This window comes from Dendrobates tinctorius, unplaced genomic scaffold, assembly GCF_039654945.1.
Source record: "Dendrobates tinctorius isolate UK_male_01 unplaced genomic scaffold, ASM3965494v1 ptg000011l, whole genome shotgun sequence".
NCBI lineage: Eukaryota > Metazoa > Chordata > Amphibia > Anura > Dendrobatidae > Dendrobates > Dendrobates tinctorius.
The window spans coordinates 119,101,874-119,122,949 of record NW_027361679.1 but is presented as its reverse complement, the minus strand read 5'-3'; the positions used below and the strand labels follow the sequence as shown (position 1 = coordinate 119,122,949).

General features: G+C 51.3%; 26 pseudogenes; all 26 read right to left on the bottom strand.

Annotated features, from left to right (window-relative positions):
- Positions 1–3,150: 3,150 nt before the first annotated feature.
- On the bottom strand, positions 3,151–3,269 carry LOC141052960 (5S ribosomal RNA; annotated as a pseudogene).
- Positions 3,270–3,738: 469 nt separating this feature from the next.
- Positions 3,739–3,857, bottom strand: LOC141052951 (5S ribosomal RNA; annotated as a pseudogene).
- A 77-nt stretch (positions 3,858–3,934) lies between these two features.
- Positions 3,935–4,053, bottom strand: LOC141052946 (5S ribosomal RNA; annotated as a pseudogene).
- A 273-nt stretch (positions 4,054–4,326) lies between these two features.
- LOC141056512 (5S ribosomal RNA) lies at positions 4,327–4,445 on the bottom strand (annotated as a pseudogene).
- Positions 4,446–4,718: 273 nt separating this feature from the next.
- LOC141055772 (5S ribosomal RNA) lies at positions 4,719–4,837 on the bottom strand (annotated as a pseudogene).
- Positions 4,838–5,698: 861 nt separating this feature from the next.
- Positions 5,699–5,817, bottom strand: LOC141057108 (5S ribosomal RNA; annotated as a pseudogene).
- A 1,432-nt stretch (positions 5,818–7,249) lies between these two features.
- On the bottom strand, positions 7,250–7,368 carry LOC141058277 (5S ribosomal RNA; annotated as a pseudogene).
- Positions 7,369–8,605: 1,237 nt separating this feature from the next.
- LOC141052941 (5S ribosomal RNA) lies at positions 8,606–8,724 on the bottom strand (annotated as a pseudogene).
- Positions 8,725–9,577: 853 nt separating this feature from the next.
- Positions 9,578–9,696, bottom strand: LOC141056395 (5S ribosomal RNA; annotated as a pseudogene).
- Positions 9,697–9,969: 273 nt separating this feature from the next.
- LOC141055768 (5S ribosomal RNA) lies at positions 9,970–10,088 on the bottom strand (annotated as a pseudogene).
- A 273-nt stretch (positions 10,089–10,361) lies between these two features.
- LOC141052935 (5S ribosomal RNA) lies at positions 10,362–10,480 on the bottom strand (annotated as a pseudogene).
- Positions 10,481–10,949: 469 nt separating this feature from the next.
- Positions 10,950–11,068, bottom strand: LOC141057104 (5S ribosomal RNA; annotated as a pseudogene).
- A 1,237-nt stretch (positions 11,069–12,305) lies between these two features.
- On the bottom strand, positions 12,306–12,424 carry LOC141052933 (5S ribosomal RNA; annotated as a pseudogene).
- Positions 12,425–12,500: 76 nt separating this feature from the next.
- LOC141058225 (5S ribosomal RNA) lies at positions 12,501–12,619 on the bottom strand (annotated as a pseudogene).
- Positions 12,620–13,856: 1,237 nt separating this feature from the next.
- On the bottom strand, positions 13,857–13,975 carry LOC141052928 (5S ribosomal RNA; annotated as a pseudogene).
- A 469-nt stretch (positions 13,976–14,444) lies between these two features.
- LOC141052921 (5S ribosomal RNA) lies at positions 14,445–14,563 on the bottom strand (annotated as a pseudogene).
- Positions 14,564–14,640: 77 nt separating this feature from the next.
- On the bottom strand, positions 14,641–14,759 carry LOC141052915 (5S ribosomal RNA; annotated as a pseudogene).
- A 665-nt stretch (positions 14,760–15,424) lies between these two features.
- LOC141058391 (5S ribosomal RNA) lies at positions 15,425–15,543 on the bottom strand (annotated as a pseudogene).
- Positions 15,544–16,584: 1,041 nt separating this feature from the next.
- LOC141052911 (5S ribosomal RNA) lies at positions 16,585–16,703 on the bottom strand (annotated as a pseudogene).
- A 469-nt stretch (positions 16,704–17,172) lies between these two features.
- Positions 17,173–17,291, bottom strand: LOC141052908 (5S ribosomal RNA; annotated as a pseudogene).
- Positions 17,292–17,368: 77 nt separating this feature from the next.
- LOC141052895 (5S ribosomal RNA) lies at positions 17,369–17,487 on the bottom strand (annotated as a pseudogene).
- Positions 17,488–17,760: 273 nt separating this feature from the next.
- Positions 17,761–17,879, bottom strand: LOC141057100 (5S ribosomal RNA; annotated as a pseudogene).
- A 665-nt stretch (positions 17,880–18,544) lies between these two features.
- LOC141058382 (5S ribosomal RNA) lies at positions 18,545–18,663 on the bottom strand (annotated as a pseudogene).
- Positions 18,664–20,088: 1,425 nt separating this feature from the next.
- On the bottom strand, positions 20,089–20,207 carry LOC141052889 (5S ribosomal RNA; annotated as a pseudogene).
- Positions 20,208–20,676: 469 nt separating this feature from the next.
- On the bottom strand, positions 20,677–20,795 carry LOC141052885 (5S ribosomal RNA; annotated as a pseudogene).
- Positions 20,796–20,872: 77 nt separating this feature from the next.
- LOC141052879 (5S ribosomal RNA) lies at positions 20,873–20,991 on the bottom strand (annotated as a pseudogene).
- Positions 20,992–21,076: the final 85 nt, after the last annotated feature.

The following is a 21,076-nucleotide window of genomic DNA, read 5'->3' as shown; positions in this document are numbered from 1 at the left end:
GAAGGATAAACTCGGAAGGGCAAGCTTGGAAAAAAAATGTACAAAATGTCAACAGGACCAGGGATTCCCAGCCAGTCTCCTATGCCGGTACTGGCCCGGCTTCAAGCTGCTTAGCGGCTGCGATGTGACGAGGGAATGCATATTCAGCTTAGAATGGCCGTTGACGGACGCGTGCCATCTCTGACGTTCTTTTCAAGAAGGATAAACTCGGAAGGGCAAGCTTGGAAAAAAAACGTACAAAATGTCAACAGGACCAGGGATTCCCAGCCAGTCTCCCATGCCGGTACTGGCCCGGCCTCAAGCTGCTTAGTGGCTGCGATCTGACGAGGGCAGGCATATTCAGCTTAGAATGGCCGTTGACAGAAGCGTGCCATCTCTGACGTTTTTTTCAAGAAGGATAAACTCGGAAGGGCAAGCTTGGAAAAAAAACGTACAAAATGTCAACAGGACCAGGGATTCCCAGCCAGTCTCCCATGCCGGTACTGGCCCGGCCTCTGGCTGCTTAGCGGCTGCGATCTGATGAGGGCATGCATATTCTGCTTAGAAGGGCCATTGACGGAAGTGTGCCATCTCTGACGTTCTTTTCAAGAAGGATAAACTCGGAAGGGCAAGCTTGGAAATAAAACGTACAAAATGTCAACAGGACCAGGGATTCCCAGCCAGTCTCCCATGCTGGTACTGGCCCGGCCTCAAGCTGCTGCGATCTGACGAGGGCATGCATATTCAGCTTAGAATGGCCGTTGACGGAAGCGTGCCATCTCTGACGTTCTTTTCAAGAAGGATAAACTCGGAAGGGCAAGCTTGGAAAAAAAAACGTACAAAATGTCAACAGGACCAGGGATTCCCAGCCAGTCTCCCATGCCGGCACTGGCCCGGCCTCAAGCTGCTTAGCAGCTGCGATCTGACGAGGGCATGCATATTCAGCTTAGAATGGCCGTTGACGGAAGCGTGCCATCTCTGACGTTTTTTTCAAGAAGGATAAACTCGGAAGGGCAAGCTTGGAAAAAAAACGTACAAAATGTCAACAGGACCAGGGATTCCCAGCCAGTCTCCCATGCCGGTACTGGCCCAGCCTCAAGCTGCTTAGCGGCTGCGATCTGACGAGGGCATGCATATTCAGCTTAGAATGGCCGTTGACGGAAGCGTGCCATCTCTGACGTTTTTTTCAAGAAGGATAAACTCGGAAGGGCAAGCTTGGAAATAAAACGTACAAAATGTCAACAGGACCAGGGATTCCCAGCCAGTCTCCCATGCCGGTACTGGCCCGGCCTCAAGCTGCTGCGATCTGACGAGGGCATGCATATTCAGCTTAGAATGGCCGTTGACGGAAGCGTGCCATCTCTGACGTTCTTTTCAAGAAGGATAAACTCGGAAGGGCAAGCTTGGAAAAAAAACATTCAAAATGTCAACAGGACCAGGGATTCCCAGCCAGTCTCCCATGCCGGTACTGGCCCGGCCTCAAGCTGCTTAGCGGCTGCGATCTGACGAGGGAATGCATATTCAGCTTAGAATGGCCGTTGACAGAAGCGTGCCATCTCTGACGTTCTTTTCAAGAAGGATAAACTCGGAAGGGCAAGCTTGGAAATAAAACGTACAAAATGTCAACAGGACCAGGGATTCCCAGCCAGTCTCCCATGCCGGTACTGGCCCGGCCTCAAGCTGCTTAGCGGCTGCGATCTGACGAGGGCATGCATATTCAGCTTAGAATGGCCGTTGATGGAAGCGTGCCATCTCTGACGTTTTTTTCAAGAAGAATAAACTCGGAAGGGCAAGCTTGGAAAAAAACGTACAAAATGTCAACAGGACCAGGGATTCCCAGCCAGTCTCCCATGCCAGTACTGCCCCGGCCTCAAGCTGCTTAGCGGCTGCGATCTGACGAGGGCAGGCATATTCAGCTTAGAATGGCCGTTGACGGAAGCGTGCCATCTCTGACGTTTTTTTCAAGAAGGATAAACTCGGTAGGGCAAGCTTGGAAAAAAAACGTACAAAATGTCAACAGGACCAGGGATTCCCAGCCAGTCTTCCATGCCGGTACTGGCCCGGCCTCAGGCTGCTTAGCAGCTGCGATCTGACGAGGGCATGCATATTTAGCTTAGAATGGCCATTGACGGAAGTGTGCAATCTCTGACGTTCTTTTCAAGAAGGATAAACTCGGAAGGGCAAGCTTGGAAATAAAACGTACAAAATGTCAACAGGACCAGGGATTCCCAGCCAGTCTCCCATGCCGGTACTGGCCCGGCCTCAAGCTGCTGCGATCTGACAAGGGCATGCATATTCAGCTTAGAATGGCCATTGACGGAAGTGTGCCATCTCTGACGTTCTTTTCAAGAAGGATAAACTCGGAAGGGCAAGCTTGGAAAAAAAACGTACAAAATGTCAACACGACCAGGGATTCCCAGCCAGTCTCCCATGCCAGTACTGGCCCAGCCTCAAGCTGCTTAGCGGCTGCAATCTGACAAGGGCATGCATATTCAGCTTAGAATGGCCATTGACGGAAGTGTGCCATCTCTGACGTTCTTTTCAAGAAGGATAAACTCGGAAGGGCAAGCTTGGAAATAAAACGTACAAAATGTCAACAGGACCAGGGATTCCCAGCCAGTCTCCCATGCCGGTACTGGCCCGGCCTCAAGCTGCTTAGCGGCTGCAATCTGACGAGGGCATGCATATTCAGCTTAGAATGGCCGTTGACAGAAGCGTGCCATCTCTGACGTTTTTTTCAAGAAGGATAAACTCGGAAGGGCAAGCTTGGAAATAAAACATACAAAATGTTAACAGGACCAGGGATTCCCAGCCAGTCTCCCATGCCGGTACTGGCCCGGCCTCAAGCTGCTTAGCAGCTGCAATCTGACAAGGGCATGCATATTCAGCTTAGAATGGCCGTTGACAGGAGCGTGCCATCTCTGACGTTCTTTTCAAGAAGGATAAACTCGGAAGGGCAAGCTTGGAAATAAAACGTACAAAATGTCAACAGGACCAGGGATTCCCAGCCAGTCTCCCATGCCGGTACTGGCCCGGCCTCAAGCTGCTGCGATGTGACGAGGGCATGCATATTCAGCTTAGAATGGCCGTTGACGGAAGCGTGCCATCTCTGACGTTCTTTTCAAGAAGGATAAACTCGGAAGGGCAAGCTTGGAAAAAAAACGTACAAAATGTCAACAGGACCAGGGATTCCCAGCCAGTCTCCCATGCCGGTACTGGCCCGGCCTCAAGCTGCTTAGCGGCTGCGATCTGACGAGGGCATGCATATTCAGCTTAGAATGGCCGTTGACGGAAGCGTGCCATCTCTGACGTTCTTTTCAAGAAGGATAAACTCGGAAGGGCAAGCTTGGAAATAAAACGTACAAAATGTCAACAGGACCAGGGATTCCCAGCCAGTCTCCCATGCTGGTACTGGCCCGGCCTCAAGCTGCTTAGCGGCTGCGATCTGACGAGGGCATGCATATTCATCTTAGAATGGCCGTTGACGGAAGCGTGCCATCTCTGACGTTCTTTTCAAGAAGGATAAACTCGGAAGGGCAAGCTTGGAAAAAAAATGTACAAAATGTCAACAGGACCAGGGATTCCCAGCCAGTCTCCTATGCCGGTACTGGCCCGGCTTCAAGCTGCTTAGCGGCTGCGATGTGACGAGGGAATGCATATTCAGCTTAGAATGGCCGTTGACGGACGCGTGCCATCTCTGACGTTCTTTTCAAGAAGGATAAACTCGGAAGGGCAAGCTTGGAAAAAAAACATACAAAATGTCAACAGGACCAGGGATTCCCAGCCAGTCTCCCATGCCGGTACTGGCCCGGCCTCAAGCTGCTTAGCGGCTGCGATCTGACGAGGGCATGCATATTCAGCTTAGAATGGCCGTTGACGGAAGCGTGCCATCTCTGACGTTCTTTTCAAGAAGGATAAACTCGGAAGGGCAAGCTTGGAAATAAAACGTACAAAATGTCAACAGGACCAGGGATTCCCAGCCAGTCTCCCATGCCGGTACTGGCCCGGCCTCAAGCTGCTTAGCGGCTGCGATCTGACGAGGGCATGCATATTCAGCTTAGAATGGCCGTTGACGGAAGCGTGTCATCTCTGACGTTCTTTTCAAGAAGGATAAACTCGGAAGGGCAAGCTTGGAAAAAAAATGTACAAAATGTCAACAGGACCAGGGATTCCCAGCCAGTCTCCTATGCCGGTACTGGCCCGGCCTCAAGCTGCTTAGCGGCTGCGATGTGACGAGGGAATGCATATTCAGCTTAGAATGGCCGTTGACGGCCGCGTGCCATCTCTGACGTTCTTTTCAAGAAGGATAAACTCGGAAGGGCAAGCTTGGAAAAAAAACGTACAAAATGTCAACAGGACCAGGGATTCCCAGCCAGTCTCCCATGCCGGTACTGGCCCGGCCTCAAGCTGCTTAGTGGCTGCGATCTGACGAGGGCAGGCATATTCAGCTTAGCATGGCCGTTGACAGAAGCGTGCCATCTCTGACGTTTTTTTCAAGAAGGATAAACTCGGAAGGGCAAGCTTGGAAAAAAAACGTACAAAATGTCAACAGGACCAGGGATTCCCAGCCAGTCTCCCATGCCGGTACTGGCCCGGCCTCCGGCTGCTTAGCGGCTGCGATCTGATGAGGGCATGCATATTCAGCTTAGAAGGGCCATTGACGGAAGTGTGCCATCTCTGACGTTCTTTTCAAGAAGGATAAACTCGGAAGGGCAAGCTTGGAAATAAAACGTACAAAATGTCAACAGGACCAGGGATTCCCAGCCAGTCTCCCATGCCGGTACTGGCCCGGCCTCAAGCTGCTTAGCAGCTGCGATCTGACGAGGGCATGCATATTCAGCTTAGAATGGCCGTTGACGGAAGTGTGCCATCTCTGACGTTTTTTTCAAGAAGGATAAACTCGGAAGGGCAAGCTTGGAAATAAAACGTACAAAATGTTAACAGGACCAGGGATTCCCAGCCAGTCTCCCATGCCGGTACTGGCCCGGCCTCAGGCTGCTTAGCAGCTGCGATCTGACGAGGGCATGCATATTTAGCTTAGAATGGCCATTGACGGAAGTGTGCAATCTCTGACGTTCTTTTCAAGAAGGATAAACTCGGAAGGGCAAGCTTGGAAATAAAACGTACAAAATGTCAACAGGACCAGGGATTCCCAGCCAGTCTCCCATGCCGGTACTGGCCCGGCCTCAAGCTGCTTAGCGGCTGCGATCTGACGAGGGCATGCATATTCAGCTTAGAATGGCCGCTGACGGAAGCGTGCCATCTCTGACGTTCTTTTCAAGAAGGATAAACTCGGAAGGGCAAGCTTGGAAATAAAACGTACAAAATGTCAACAGGACCAGGGATTCCCAGCCAGTCTCCCATGCTGGTACTGGCCCAGCCTCAAGCTGCTTAGCGGCTGCGATCTGACGAGGGCATGCATATTCATCTTAGAATGGCCGTTGACGGAAGCGTGCCATCTCTGACGTTCTTTTCAAGAAGGATAAACTCGGAAGGGCAAGCTTGGAAAAAAAATGTACAAAATGTCAACAGGACCAGGGATTCCCAGCCAGTCTCCTATGCCGGTACTGGCCCGGCTTCAAGCTGCTTAGCGGCTGCGATGTGACGAGGGAATGCATATTCAGCTTAGAATGGCCGTTGACGGACGCGTGCCATCTCTGACGTTCTTTTCAAGAAGGATAAACTCGGAAGGGCAAGCTTGGAAAAAAAACGTACAAAATGTCAACAGGACCAGGGATTCCCAGCCAGTCTCCCATGCCGGTACTGGCCCGGCCTCAAGCTGCTTAGTGGCTGCGATCTGACGAGGGCAGGCATATTCAGCTTAGAATGGCCGTTGACAGAAGCGTGCCATCTCTGACGTTTTTTTCAAGAAGGATAAACTCGGAAGGGCAAGCTTGGAAAAAAAACGTACAAAATGTCAACAGGACCAGGGATTCCCAGCCAGTCTCCCATGCCGGTACTGGCCCGGCCTCTGGCTGCTTAGCGGCTGCGATCTGATGAGGGCATGCATATTCAGCTTAGAAGGGCCATTGACGGAAGTGTGCCATCTCTGACGTTCTTTTCAAGAAGGATAAACTCGGAAGGGCAAGCTTGGAAATAAAACGTACAAAATGTCAACAGGACCAGGGATTCCCAGCCAGTCTCCCATGCTGGTACTGGCCCGGCCTCAAGCTGCTGCGATCTGACGAGGGCATGCATATTCAGCTTAGAATGGCCGTTGACGGAAGCGTGCCATCTCTGACGTTCTTTTCAAGAAGGATAAACTCGGAAGGGCAAGCTTGGAAAAAAAACGTACAAAATGTCAACAGGACCAGGGATTCCCAGCCAGTCTCCCATGCCGGCACTGGCCCGGCCTCAAGCTGCTTAGCAGCTGCGATCTGACGAGGGCATGCATATTCAGCTTAGAATGGCCGTTGACGGAAGCGTGCCATCTCTGACGTTTTTTTCAAGAAGGATAAACTCGGAAGGGCAAGCTTGGAAAAAAAACGTACAAAATGTCAACAGGACCAGGGATTCCCAGCCAGTCTCCCATGCCGGTACTGGCCCAGCCTCAAGCTGCTTAGCGGCTGCGATCTGACGAGGGCATGCATATTCAGCTTAGAATGGCCGTTGACGGAAGCGTGCCATCTCTGATGTTTTTTTCAAGAAGGATAAACTCGGAAGGGCAAGCTTGGAAATAAAACGTACAAAATGTCAACAGGACCAGGGATTCCCAGCCAGTCTCCCATGCCGGTACTGGCCCGGCCTCAAGCTACTGCGATCTGACGAGGGCATGCATATTCAGCTTAGAATGGCCGTTGACGGAAGCGTGCCATCTCTGACGTTCTTTTCAAGAAGGATAAACTCGGAAGGGCAAGCTTGGAAAAAAAACATTCAAAATGTCAACAGGACCAGGGATTCCCAGCCAGTCTCCCATGCCGGTACTGGCCCGGCCTCAAGCTGCTTAGCGGCTGCGATCTGACGAGGGAATGCATATTCAGCTTAGAATGGCCGTTGACAGAAGCGTGCCATCTCTGACGTTCTTTTCAAGAAGGATAAACTCGGAAGGGCAAGCTTGGAAATAAAACGTACAAAATGTCAACAGGACCAGGGATTCCCAGCCAGTCTCCCATGCCGGTACTGGCCCGGCCTCAAGCTGCTTAGCGGCTGCGATCTGACGAGGGCATGCATATTCAGCTTAGAATGGCCGTTGATGGAAGCGTGCCATCTCTGACGTTTTTTTCAAGAAGAATAAACTCGGAAGGGCAAGCTTGGAAAAAAACGTACAAAATGTCAACAGGACCAGGGATTCCCAGCCAGTCTCCCATGCCAGTACTGCCCCGGCCTCAAGCTGCTTAGCGGCTGCGATCTGACGAGGGCAGGCATATTCAGCTTAGAATGGCCGTTGACGGAAGCGTGCCATCTCTGACGTTTTTTTCAAGAAGGATAAACTCGGTAGGGCAAGCTTGGAAAAAAAACGTACAAAATGTCAACAGGACCAGGGATTCCCAGCCAGTCTTCCATGCCGGTACTGGCCCGGCCTCAGGCTGCTTAGCAGCTGCGATCTGACGAGGGCATGCATATTTAGCTTAGAATGGCCATTGACGGAAGTGTGCAATCTCTGACGTTCTTTTCAAGAAGGATAAACTCGAAAGGGCAAGCTTGGAAATAAAACGTACAAAATGTCAACAGGACCAGGGATTCCCAGCCAGTCTCCCATGCCGGTACTGGCCCGGCCTCAAGCTGCTGCGATCTGACAAGGGCATGCATATTCAGCTTAGAATGGCCATTGACAGAAGTGTGCCATCTCTGACGTTCTTTTCAAGAAGGATAAACTCGGAAGGGCAAGCTTGGAAAAAAAACGTACAAAATGTCAACACGACCAGGGATTCCCAGCCAGTCTCCCATGCCAGTACTGGCCCAGCCTCAAGCTGCTTAGCGGCTGCAATCTGACAAGGGCATGCATATTCAGCTTAGAATGGCCATTGACGGAAGTGTGCCATCTCTGACGTTCTTTTCAAGAAGGATAAACTCGGAAGGGCAAGCTTGGAAATAAAACGTACAAAATGTCAACAGGACCAGGGATTCCCAGCCAGTCTCCCATGCCGGTACTGGCCCGGCCTCAAGCTGCTTAGCGGCTGCAATCTGACGAGGGCATGCATATTCAGCTTAGAATGGCCGTTGACAGAAGCGTGCCATCTCTGACGTTTTTTTCAAGAAGGATAAACTCGGAAGGGCAAGCTTGGAAATAAAACATACAAAATGTTAACAGGACCAGGGATTCCCAGCCAGTCTCCCATGCCGGTACTGGCCCGGCCTCAAGCTGCTTAGCAGCTGCAATCTGACAAGGGCATGCATATTCAGCTTAGAATGGCCGTTGACAGGAGCGTGCCCTCTCTGACGTTCTTTTCAAGAAGGATAAACTCGGAAGGGCAAGCTTGGAAATAAAACGTACAAAATGTCAACAGGACCAGGGATTCCCAGCCAGTCTCCCATGCCGGTACTGGCCCGGCCTCAAGCTGCTGCGATGTGACGAGGGCATGCATATTCAGCTTAGAATGGCCGTTGACGGAAGCGTGCCATCTCTGACGTTCTTTTCAAGAAGGATAAACTCGGAAGGGCAAGCTTGGAAAAAAAACGTACAAAATGTCAACAGGACCAGGGATTCCCAGCCAGTCTCCCATGCCGGTACTGGCCCGGCCTCAAGCTGCTTAGCGGCTGCGATCTGACGAGGGCATGCATATTCAGCTTAGAATGGCCGTTGACGGAAGCGTGCCATCTCTGACGTTCTTTTCAAGAAGGATAAACTCGGAAGGGCAAGCTTGGAAATAAAACGTACAAAATGTCAACAGGACCAGGGATTCCCAGCCAGTCTCCCATGCTGGTACTGGCCCGGCCTCAAGCTGCTTAGCGGCTGCGATCTGACGAGGGCATGCATATTCATCTTAGAATGGCCGTTGACGGAAGCGTGCCATCTCTGACGTTCTTTTCAAGAAGGATAAACTCGGAAGGGCAAGCTTGGAAAAAAAATGTACAAAATGTCAACAGGACCAGGGATTCCCAGCCAGTCTCCTATGCCGGTACTGGCCCGGCTTCAAGCTGCTTAGCGGCTGCGATGTGACGAGGGAATGCATATTCAGCTTAGAATGGCCGTTGACGGACGCGTGCCATCTCTGACGTTCTTTTCAAGAAGGATAAACTCGGAAGGGCAAGCTTGGAAAAAAAACATACAAAATGTCAACAGGACCAGGGATTCCCAGCCAGTCTCCCATGCCGGTACTGGCCCGGCCTCAAGCTGCTGCGATCTGACGAGGGCATGCATATTCAGCTTAGAATGGCCGTTGACGGAAACGTGTCATCTCTGACGTTCTTTTCAAGAAGGATAAACTCGGAAGGGCAAGCTTGGAAAAAAAATGTACAAAATGTCAACAGGACCAGGGATTCCCAGCCAGTCTCCTATGCCGGTACTGGCCCGGCCTCAAGCTGCTTAGCGGCTGCGATGTGACGAGGGAATGCATATTCAGCTTAGAATGGCCGTTGACGGACGCGTGCCATCTCTGACGTTCTTTTCAAGAAGGATAAACTCGGAAGGGCAAGCTTGGAAAAAAAACGTACAAAATGTCAACAGGACCAGGGATTCCCAGCCAGTCTCCCATGCCGGTACTGGCCCGGCCTCAAGCTGCTTAGTGGCTGCGATCTGACGAGGGCAGGCATATTCAGCTTAGCATGGCCGTTGACAGAAGCGTGCCATCTCTGACGTTTTTTTCAAGAAGGATAAACTCGGAAGGGCAAGCTTGGAAAAAAAACGTACAAAATGTCAACAGGACCAGGGATTCCCAGCCAGTCTCCCATGCCGGTACTGGCCCGGCCTCCGGCTGCTTAGCGGCTGCGATCTGATGAGGGCATGCATATTCAGCTTAGAAGGGCCATTGACGGAAGTGTGCCATCTCTGACGTTCTTTTCAAGAAGGATAAACTCGGAAGGGCAAGCTTGGAAATAAAACGTACAAAATGTCAACAGGACCAGGGATTCCCAGCCAGTCTCCCATGCCGGTACTGGCCCGGCCTCAAGCTGCTTAGCAGCTGCGATCTGACGAGGGCATGCATATTCAGCTTAGAATGGCCGTTGACGGAAGTGTGCCATCTCTGACGTTTTTTTCAAGAAGGATAAACTCGGAAGGGCAAGCTTGGAAATAAAACGTACAAAATGTTAACAGGACCAGGGATTCCCAGCCAGTCTCCCATGCCGGTACTGGCCCGGCCTCAGGCTGCTTAGCAGCTGCGATCTGACGAGGGCATGCATATTTAGCTTAGAATGGCCATTGACGGAAGTGTGCAATCTCTGACGTTCTTTTCAAGAAGGATAAACTCGGAAGGGCAAGCTTGGAAATAAAACGTACAAAATGTCAACAGGACCAGGGATTCCCAGCCAGTCTCCCATGCCGGTACTGGCCCGGCCTCAAGCTGCTTAGCGGCTGCGATCTGACGAGGGCATGCATATTCAGCTTAGAATGGCCGTTGACGGAAGCGTGCCATCTCTGACGTTCTTTTCAAGAAGGATAAACTCGGAAGGGCAAGCTTGGAAATAAAACGTACAAAATGTCAACAGGACCAGGGATTCCCAGCCAGTCTCCCATGCTGGTACTGGCCCAGCCTCAAGCTGCTTAGCGGCTGCGATCTGACGAGGGCATGCATATTCATCTTAGAATGGCCGTTGACGGAAGCGTGCCATCTCTGACGTTCTTTTCAAGAAGGATAAACTCGGAAGGGCAAGCTTGGAAAAAAAATGTACAAAATGTCAACAGGACCAGGGATTCCCAGCCAGTCTCCTATGCCGGTACTGGCCCGGCTTCAAGCTGCTTAGCGGCTGCGATGTGACGAGGGAATGCATATTCAGCTTAGAATGGCCGTTGACGGACGCGTGCCATCTCTGACGTTCTTTTCAAGAAGGATAAACTCGGAAGGGCAAGCTTGGAAAAAAAACGTACAAAATGTCAACAGGACCAGGGATTCCCAGCCAGTCTCCCATGCCGGTACTGGCCCGGCCTCAAGCTGCTTAGTGGCTGCGATCTGACGAGGGCAGGCATATTCAGCTTAGAATGGCCGTTGACAGAAGCGTGCCATCTCTGACGTTTTTTTCAAGAAGGATAAACTCGGAAGGGCAAGCTTGGAAAAAAAACGTACAAAATGTCAACAGGACCAGGGATTCCCAGCCAGTCTCCCATGCCGGTACTGGCCCGGCCTCTGGCTGCTTAGCGGCTGCGATGTGATGAGGGCATGCATATTCAGCTTAGAAGGGCCATTGACGGAAGTGTGCCATCTCTGACGTTCTTTTCAAGAAGGATAAACTCGGAAGGGCAAGCTTGGAAATAAAACGTACAAAATGTCAACAGGACCAGGGATTCCCAGCCAGTCTCCCATGCTGGTACTGGCCCGGCCTCAAGCTGCTGCGATCTGACGAGGGCATGCATATTCAGCTTAGAATGGCCGTTGACGGAAGCGTGCCATCTCTGACGTTCTTTTCAAGAAGGATAAACTCGGAAGGGCAAGCTTGGAAAAAAAACGTACAAAATGTCAACAGGACCAGGGAATCCCAGCCAGTCTCCCATGCCGGCACTGGCCCGGCCTCAAGCTGCTTAGCAGCTGCGATCTGACGAGGGCATGCATATTCAGCTTAGAATGGCCGTTGACGGAAGCGTGCCATCTCTGACGTTTTTTTCAAGAAGGATAAACTCGGAAGGGCAAGCTTGGAAAAAAAACGTACAAAATGTCAACAGGACCAGAGATTCCCAGCCAGTCTCCCATGCCGGTACTGGCCCAGCCTCAAGCTGCTTAGCGGCTGCGATCTGACGAGGGCATGCATATTCAGCTTAGAATGGCCGTTGACGGAAGCGTGCCATCTCTGACGTTTTTTTCAAGAAGGATAAACTCGGAAGGGCAAGCTTGGAAATAAAACGTACAAAATGTCAACAGGACCAGGGATTCCCAGCCAGTCTCCCATGCCGGTACTGGCCCGGCCTCAAGCTGCTGCGATCTGACGAGGGCATGCATATTCAGCTTAGAATGGCCGTTGACGGAAGCGTGCCATCTCTGACGTTCTTTTCAAGAAGGATAAACTCGGAAGGGCAAGCTTGGAAAAAAAACATTCAAAATGTCAACAGGACCAGGGATTCCCAGCCAGTCTCCCATGCCGGTACTGGCCCGGCCTCAAGCTGCTTAGCGGCTGCGATCTGACGAGGGAATGCATATTCAGCTTAGAATGGCTGTTGACAGAAGCGTGCCATCTCTGACGTTCTTTTCAAGAAGGATAAACTCGGAAGGGCAAGCTTGGAAATAAAACGTACAAAATGTCAACAGGACCAGGGATTCCCAGCCAGTCTCCCATGCCGGTACTGGCCCGGCCTCAAGCTGCTTAGCGGCTGCGATCTGACGAGGGCATGCATATTCAGCTTAGAATGGCCGTTGACGGAAGCGTGCCATCTCTGACGTTTTTTTCAAGAAGAATAAACTCGGAAGGGCAAGCTTGGAAAAAAACGTACAAAATGTCAACAGGACCAGGGATTCCCAGCCAGTCTCCCATGCCAGTACTGCCCCGGCCTCAAGCTGCTTAGCGGCTGCGATCTGACGAGGGCAGGCATATTCAGCTTAGAATGGCCGTTGACGGAAGCGTGCCATCTCTGACGTTTTTTTCAAGAAGGATAAACTCGGTAGGGCAAGCTTGGAAAAAAAACGTACAAAATGTCAACAGGACCAGGGATTCCCAGCCAGTCTTCCATGCCGGTACTGGCCCGGCCTCAGGCTGCTTAGCAGCTGCGATCTGACGAGGGCATGCATATTTAGCTTAGAATGGCCATTGACGGAAGTGTGCAATCTCTGACGTTCTTTTCAAGAAGGATAAACTCGGAAGGGCAAGCTTGGAAATAAAACGTACAGAATGTCAACAGGACCAGGGATTCCCAGCCAGTCTCCCATGCCGGTACTGGCCCGGCCTCAAGCTGCTGCGATCTGACAAGGGCATGCATATTCAGCTTAGAATGGCCATTGATGGAAGTGTGCCATCTCTGACGTTCTTTTCAAGAAGGATAAACTCGGAAGGGCAAGCTTGGAAAAAAAACGTACAAAATGTCAACACGACCAGGGATTCCCAGCCAGTCTCCCATGCCAGTACTGGGCCAGCCTCAAGCTGCTTAGCGGCTGCAATCTGACAAGGGCATGCATATTCAGCTTAGAATGGCCATTGACGGAAGTGTGAAATCTCTGACGTTCTTTTCAAGAAGGATAAACTCGGAAGGGCAAGCTTGGAAATAAAACGTACAAAATGTCAACAGGACCAGGGATTCCCAGCCAGTCTCCCATGCCGGTACTGGCCCGGCCTCAAGCTGCTTAGCGGCTGCAATCTGACGAGGGCATGCATATTCAGCTTAGAATGGCCGTTGACAGAAGCGTGCCATCTCTGACGTTTTTTTCAAGAAGGATAAACTCGGAAGGGCAAGCTTGGAAATAAAACATACAAAATGTTAACAGGACCAGGGATTCCCAGCCAGTCTCCCATGCCGGTACTGGCCCGGCCTCAAGCTGCTTAGCAGCTGCAATCTGACAAGGGCATGCATATTCAGCTTAGAATGGCCGTTGACAGGAGCGTGCCCTCTCTGACGTTCTTTTCAAGAAGGATAAACTCGGAAGGGCAAGCTTGGAAATAAAACGTACAAAATGTCAACAGGACCAGGGATTCCCAGCCAGTCTCCCATGCCGGTACTGGCCCGGCCTCAAGCTGCTGCGATGTGACGAGGGCATGCATATTCAGCTTAGAATGGCCGTTGACGGAAGCGTGCCATCTCTGACGTTCTTTTCAAGAAGGATAAACTCGGAAGGGCAAGCTTGGAAAAAAAACGTACAAAATGTCAACAGGACCAGGGATTCCCAGCCAGTCTCCCATGCCGGTACTGGCCCGGCCTCAAGCTGCTTAGCGGCTGCGATCTGACGAGGGCATGCATATTCAGCTTAGAATGGCCGTTGACGGAAGCGTGCCATCTCTGACGTTCTTTTCAAGAAGGATAAACTCGGAAGGGCAAGCTTGGAAATAAAACGTACAAAATGTCAACAGGACCAGGGATTCCCAGCCAGTCTCCCATGCTGGTACTGGCCCGGCCTCAAGCTGCTTAGCGGCTGCGATCTGACGAGGGCATGCATATTCATCTTAGAATGGCCGTTGACGGAAGCGTGCCATCTCTGACGTTCTTTTCAAGAAGGATAAACTCGGAAGGGCAAGCTTGGAAAAAAAATGTACAAAATGTCAACAGGACCAGGGATTCCCAGCCAGTCTCCTATGCCGGTACTGGCCCGGCTTCAAGCTGCTTAGCGGCTGCGATGTGACGAGGGAATGCATATTCAGCTTAGAATGGCCGTTGACGGACGCGTGCCATCTCTGACGTTCTTTTCAAGAAGGATAAACTCGGAAGGGCAAGCTTGGAAAAAAAACATACAAAATGTCAACAGGACCAGGGATTCCCAGCCAGTCTCCCATGCCGGTACTGGCCCGGCCTCAAGCTGCTTAGCGGCTGCGATCTGACGAGGGCATGCATATTCAGCTTAGAATGGCCGTTGACGGAAGCGTGCCATCTCTGACGTTCTTTTCAAGAAGGATAAACTCGGAAGGGCAAGCTTGGAAATAAAACGTACAAAATGTCAACAGGACCAGGGATTCCCAGCCAGTCTCCCATGCCGGTACTGGCCCGGCCTCAAGCTGCTTAGCGGCTGCGATCTGACGAGGGCATGCATATTCAGCTTAGAATGGCCGTTGACAGAAGCGTGTCATCTCTGACGTTCTTTTCAAGAAGGATAAACTCGGAAGGGCAAGCTTGGAAAAAAAATGTACAAAATGTCAACAGGACCAGGGATTCCCAGCCAGTCTCCTATGCCGGTACTGGCCCGGCCTCAAGCTGCTTAGCGGCTGCGATGTGACGAGGGAATGCATATTCAGCTTAGAATGGCCGTTGACGGACGCGTGCCATCTCTGACGTTCTTTTCAAGAAGGATAAACTCGGAAGGGCAAGCTTGGAAAAAAAACGTACAAAATGTCAACAGGACCAGGGATTCCCAGCCAGTCTCCCATGCCGGTACTGGCCCGGCCTCAAGCAGCTTAGTGGCTGCAATCTGATGAGGGCATGCATATTCAGCTTAGAAGGGCCATTGACAGAAGTGTGCCATCTCTGACGTTTTTTTCAAGAAGGATAAACTCGGAAGGGCAAGCTTGGAAATAAAACGTACAAAATGTTAACAGGACCAGGGATTCCCAGCCAGTCTCCCATGCCGGTACTGGCCCGGCCTCAGGCTGCTTAGCAGCTGCGATCTGACGAGGGCATGCATATTTAGCTTAGAATGGCCATTGACGGAAGTGTGCAATCTCTGACGTTCTTTTCAAGAAGGATAAACTCGGAAGGGCAAGCTTGGAAATAAAACGTACAAAATGTCAACAGGACCAGGGATTCCCAGCCAGTCTCCCATGCCGGTACTGGCCCGGCCTCAAGCTGCTTAGTGGCTGCGATCTGACGAGGGCAGGCATATACAGCTTAGAATGGCCGTTGACAGAAGCGTGCCATCTCTGACGTTTTTTTCAAGAAGGATAAACTCGGAAGGGCAAGCTTGGAAAAAAAACGTACAAAATGTCAACAGGACCAGGGATTCCCAGCCAGTCTCCCATGCCGGTACTGGCCCGGCCTCTGGCTGCTTAGCGGCTGCGATCTGATGAGGGCATGCATATTCAGCTTAGAAGGGCCATTGACGGAAGTGTGCCATCTCTGATGTTCTTTTCAAGAAGGATAAACTCGGAAGGGCAAGCTTGGAAATAAAACGTACAAAATGTCAACAGGACCAGGGATTCCCAGCCAGTCTCCCATGCTGGTACTGGCCCGGCCTCAAGCTGCTGCGATCTGACGAGGGCATGCATATTCAGCTTAGAATGGCCGTTGACGGAAGCGTGCCATCTCTGACGTTCTTTTCAAGAAGGATAAACTCGGAAGGGCAAGCTTGGAAAAAAAACGTACAAAATGTCAACAGGACCAGGGATTCCCAGCCAGTCTCCCATGCCGGCACTGGCCCGGCCTCAAGCTGCTTAGCAGCTGCGATCTGACGAGGGCATGCATATTCAGCTTAGAATGGCCGTTGACGGAAGCGTGCCATCTCTGACGTTTTTTTCAAGAAGGATAAACTCGGAAGGGCAAGCTTGGAAAAAAAACGTACAAAATGTCAACAGGACCAGGGATTCCCAGCCAGTCTCCCATGCCGGTACTGGCCCAGCCTCAAGCTGCTTAGCGGCTGCGATCTGACGAGGGCATGCATATTCAGCTTAGAATGGCCGTTGACGGAAGCGTGCCATCTCTGACGTTTTTTTCAAGAAGGATAAACTCGGAAGGGCAAGCTTGGAAATAAAACGTACAAAATGTCAACAGGACCAGGGATTCCCAGCCAGTCTCCCATGCCGGTACTGGCCCGGCCTCAAGCTGCTGCGATGTGACGAGGGCATGCATATTCAGCTTAGAATGGCCGTTGACGGAAGCGTGCCATCTCTGACGTTCTTTTCAAGAAGGATAAACTCGGAAGGGCAAGCTTGGAAAAAAAACGTACAAAATGTCAACAGGACCAGGGATTCCCAGCCAGTCTCCCATGCCGGTACTGGCCCGGCCTCAAGCTGCTTAGCGGCTGCGATCTGACGAGGGCATGCATATTCAGCTTAGAATGGCCGTTGACGGAAGCGTGCCATCTCTGACGTTCTTTTCAAGAAGGATAAACTCGGAAGGGCAAGCTTGGAAATAAAACGTACAAAATGTCATCAGGACCAGGGATTCCCAGCCAGTCTCCCATGCTGGTACTGGCCCGGCCTCAAGCTGCTTAGCGGCTGCGATCTGACGAGGGCATGCATATTCATCTTAGAATGGCCGTTGACGGAAGCGTGCCATCTCTGACGTTCTTTTCAAGAAGGATAAACTCGGAAGGGCAAGCTTGGAAAAAAAATGTACAAAATGTCAACAGGACCAGGGATTCCCAGCCAGTCTCCTATGCCGGTACTGGCCCGGCTTCAAGCTGCTTAGCGGCTGCGATGTGACGAGGGAATGCATATTCAGCTTAGAATGGCCGTTGACGGACGCGTGCCATCTCTGACGTTCTTTTCAAGAAGGATAAACTCGGAAGGGCAAGCTTGGAAAAAAAACATACAAAATGTCAACAGGACCAGGGATTCCCAGCCAGTCTCCCATGCCGGTACTGGCCCGGCCTCAAGCTGCTTAGCGGCTGCGATCTGACGAGGGCATGCATATTCAGCTTAGAATGGCCGTTGACGGAAGCGTGCCATCTCTGACGTTCTTTTCAAGAAGGATAAACTCGGAAGGGCAAGCTTGGAAATAAAACGTACAAAATGTCAACAGGACCAGGGATTCCCAGCCAGTCTCCCATGCCGGTACTGGCCCGGCCTCAAGCTGCTTAGCGGCTGCGATCTGACGAGGGCATGCATATTCAGCTTAGAATGGCCGTTGACGGAAGCGTGTCATCTCTGACGTTCTTTTCAAGAAGGATAAACTCGGAAGGGCAAGCTTGGAAAAAAAATGTACAAAATGTCAACAGGACCAGGGATTCCCAGCCAGTCTCCTATGCCGGTACTGGCCCGGCCTCAAGCTGCTTAGCGGCTGCGATGTGACGAGGGAATGCATATTCAGCTTAGAATGGCCGTTGACGGACGCGTGCCATCTCTGACGTTCTTTTCAAGAAGGATAAACTCGGAAGGGCAAGCTTGGAAAAAAAACGTACAAAATGTCAACAGGACCAGGGATTCCCAGCCAGTCTCCCATGCCGGTACTGGCCCGGCCTCAAGCTGCTTAGTGGCTGCGATCTGACGAGGGCAGGCATATTCAGCTTAGAATGGCCGTTGACAGAAGCGTGCCATCTCTGACGTTTTTTTCAAGAAGGATAAACTCGGAAGGGCAAGCTTGGAAAAAAAACGTACAAAATGTCAACAGGACCAGGGATTCCCAGCCAGTCTCCTATGCCGGTACTGGCCCGGCCTCAAGCTGCTTAGCGGCTGCGATGTGACGAGGAAATGCATATTCAGCTTAGAATGGCAGTTGACGGACGCGTGCCATCTCTGACGTTCTTTTCAAGAAGGATAAACTCGGAAGGGCAAGCTTGGAAAAAAAACGTACAAAATGTCAACAGGACCAGGGATTCCCAGCCAGTCTCCCATGCCGGTACTGGCCCGGCCTCAAGCTGCTTAGTGGCTGCAATCTGATGAGGGCATGCATATTCAGCTTAGAAGGGCCATTGACAGAAGTGTGCCATCTCTGACGTTTTTTTCAAGAAGGATAAACTCGGAAGGGCAAGCTTGGAAATAAAACGTACAAAATGTTAACAGGACCAGGGATTCCCAGCCAGTCTCCCATGCCGGTACTGGCCCGGCCTCAGGCTGCTTAGCAGCTGCGATCTGACGAGGGCATGCATATTTAGCTTAGAATGGCCATTGACGGAAGTGTGCAATCTCTGACGTTCTTTTCAAGAAGGATAAACTCGGAAGGGCAAGCTTGGAAATAAAACGTACAAAATGTCAACAGGACCAGGGATTCCCAGCCAGTCTCCCATGCCGGTACTGGCCCGGCCTCAAGCTGCTTAGTGGCTGCGATCTGACGAGGGCAGGCATATACAGCTTAGAATGGCCGTTGACAGAAGCGTGCCATCTCTGACGTTTTTTTCAAGAAGGATAAACTCGGAAGGGCAAGCTTGGAAAAAAAACGTACAAAATGTCAACAGGACCAGGGATTCCCAGCCAGTCTCCCATGCCGGTACTGGCCCGGCCTCTGGCTGCTTAGCGGCTGCGATCTGATGAGGGCATGCATATTCAGCTTAGAAGGGCCATTGACGGAAGTGTGCCATCTCTGATGTTATTTTCAAGAAGGATAAACTCGGAAGGGCAAGCTTGGAAATAAAACGTACAAAATGTCAACAGGACCAGGGATTCCCAGCCAGTCTCCCATGCTGGTACTGGCCCGGCCTCAAGCTGCTGCGATCTGACGAGGGCATGCATATTCAGCTTAGAATGGCCGTTGACGGAAGCGTGCCATCTCTGACGTTCTTTTCAAGAAGGATAAACTCGGAAGGGCAAGCTTGGAAAAAAAACGTACAAAATGTCAACAGGACCAGGGATTCCCAGCCAGTCTCCCATGCCGGCACTGGCCCGGCCTCAAGCTGCTTAGCAGCTGCGATCTGACGAGGGCATGCATATTCAGCTTAGAATGGCCGTTGACGGAAGCGTGCCATCTCTGACGTTTTTTTCAAGAAGGATAAACTCGGAAGGGCAAGCTTGGAAAAAAAACGTACAAAATGTCAACAGGACCAGGGATTCCCAGCCAGTCTCCCATGCCGGTACTGGCCCAGCCTCAAGCTGCTTAGCGGCTGCAATCTGACGAGGGCATGCATATTCAGCTTAGAATGGCCGTTGACGGAAGCGTGCCATCTCTGACGTTTTTTTCAAGAAGGATAAACTCGGAAGGGCAAGCTTGGAAATAAAACGTACAAAATGTCAACAGGACCAGGGATTCCCAGCCAGTCTCCCATGCCGGTACTGGCCCGGCCTCAAGCTGCTGCGATCTGACGAGGGCATGCATATTCAGCTTAGAATGGCCGTTGACGGAAGCGTGCCATCTCTGACGTTCTTTTCAAGAAGGATAAACTCGGAAGGGCAAGCTTGGAAAAAAAACATTCAAAATGTCAACAGGACCAGGGATTCCCAGCCAGTCTCCCATGCCGTTACTGGCCCGGCCTCAAGCTGCTTAGCGGCTGCGATCTGACGAGGGAATGCATATTCAGCTTAGAATGGCCGTTGACAGAAGTGTGCCATCTCTGACGTTCTTTTCAAGAAGGATAAACTCGGAAGGGCAAGCTTGGAAATAAAACGTACAAAATGTCAACAGGACCAGGGATTCCCAGCCAGTCTCCCATGCCGGTACTGGCCCGGCCTCAAGCTGCTGCGATGTGACGAGGGCATGCATATTCAGCTTAGAATGGCCGTTGACGGAAGCGTGCCATCTCTGACGTTCTTTTCAAGAAGGATAAACTCGGAAGGGCAAGCTTGGAAAAAAAACGTACAAAATGTCAACAGGACCAGGGATTCCCAGCCAGTCTCCCATGCCGGTACTGGCCCGGCCTCAAGCTGCTTAGCGGCTGCGATCTGACGAGGGCATGCATATTCAGCTTAGAATGGCCGTTGACGGAAGCGTGCCATCTCTGACGTTCTTTTCAAGAAGGATAAACTCGGAAGGGCAAGCTTGGAAATAAAACGTACAAAATGTCAACAGGACCAGGGATTCCCAGCCAGTCTCCCATGCTGGTACTGGCCCGGCCTCAAGCTGCTTAGCGGCTGCGATCTGACGAGGGCATGCATATTCATCTTAGAATGGCCGTTGACGGAAGCGTGCCATCTCTGACGTTCTTTTCAAGAAGGATAAACTCGGAAGGGCAAGCTTGGAAAAAAAATGTACAAAATGTCAACAGGACCAGGGATTCCCAGCCAGTCTCCTATGCCGGTACTGGCCCGGCTTCAAGCTGCTTAGCGGCTGCGATGTGACGAGGGAATGCATATTCAGCTTAGAATGGCCGTTGACGGACGCGTGCCATCTCTGACGTTCTTTTCAAGAAGGATAAACTCGGAAGGGCAAGCTTGGAAAAAAAACATACAAAATGTCAACAGGACCAGGGATTCCCAGCCAGTCTCCCATGCCGGTACTGGCCCGGCCTCAAGCTGCTTAGCGGCTGCGATCTGACGAGGGCATGCATATTCAGCTTAGAATGGCCGTTGACGGAAGCGTGCCATCTCTGACGTTCTTTTCAAGAAGGATAAACTCGGAAGGGCAAGCTTGGAAATAAAACGTACAAAATGTCAACAGGACCAGGGATTCCCAGCCAGTCTCCCATGCCGGTACTGGCCCGGCCTCAAGCTGCTTAGCGGCTGCGATCTGACGAGGGCATGCATATTCAGCTTAGAATGGCCGTTGACGGAAGCGTGTCATCTCTGACGTTCTTTTCAAGAAGGATAAACTCGGAAGGGCAAGCTTGGAAAAAAAATGTACAAAATGTCAACA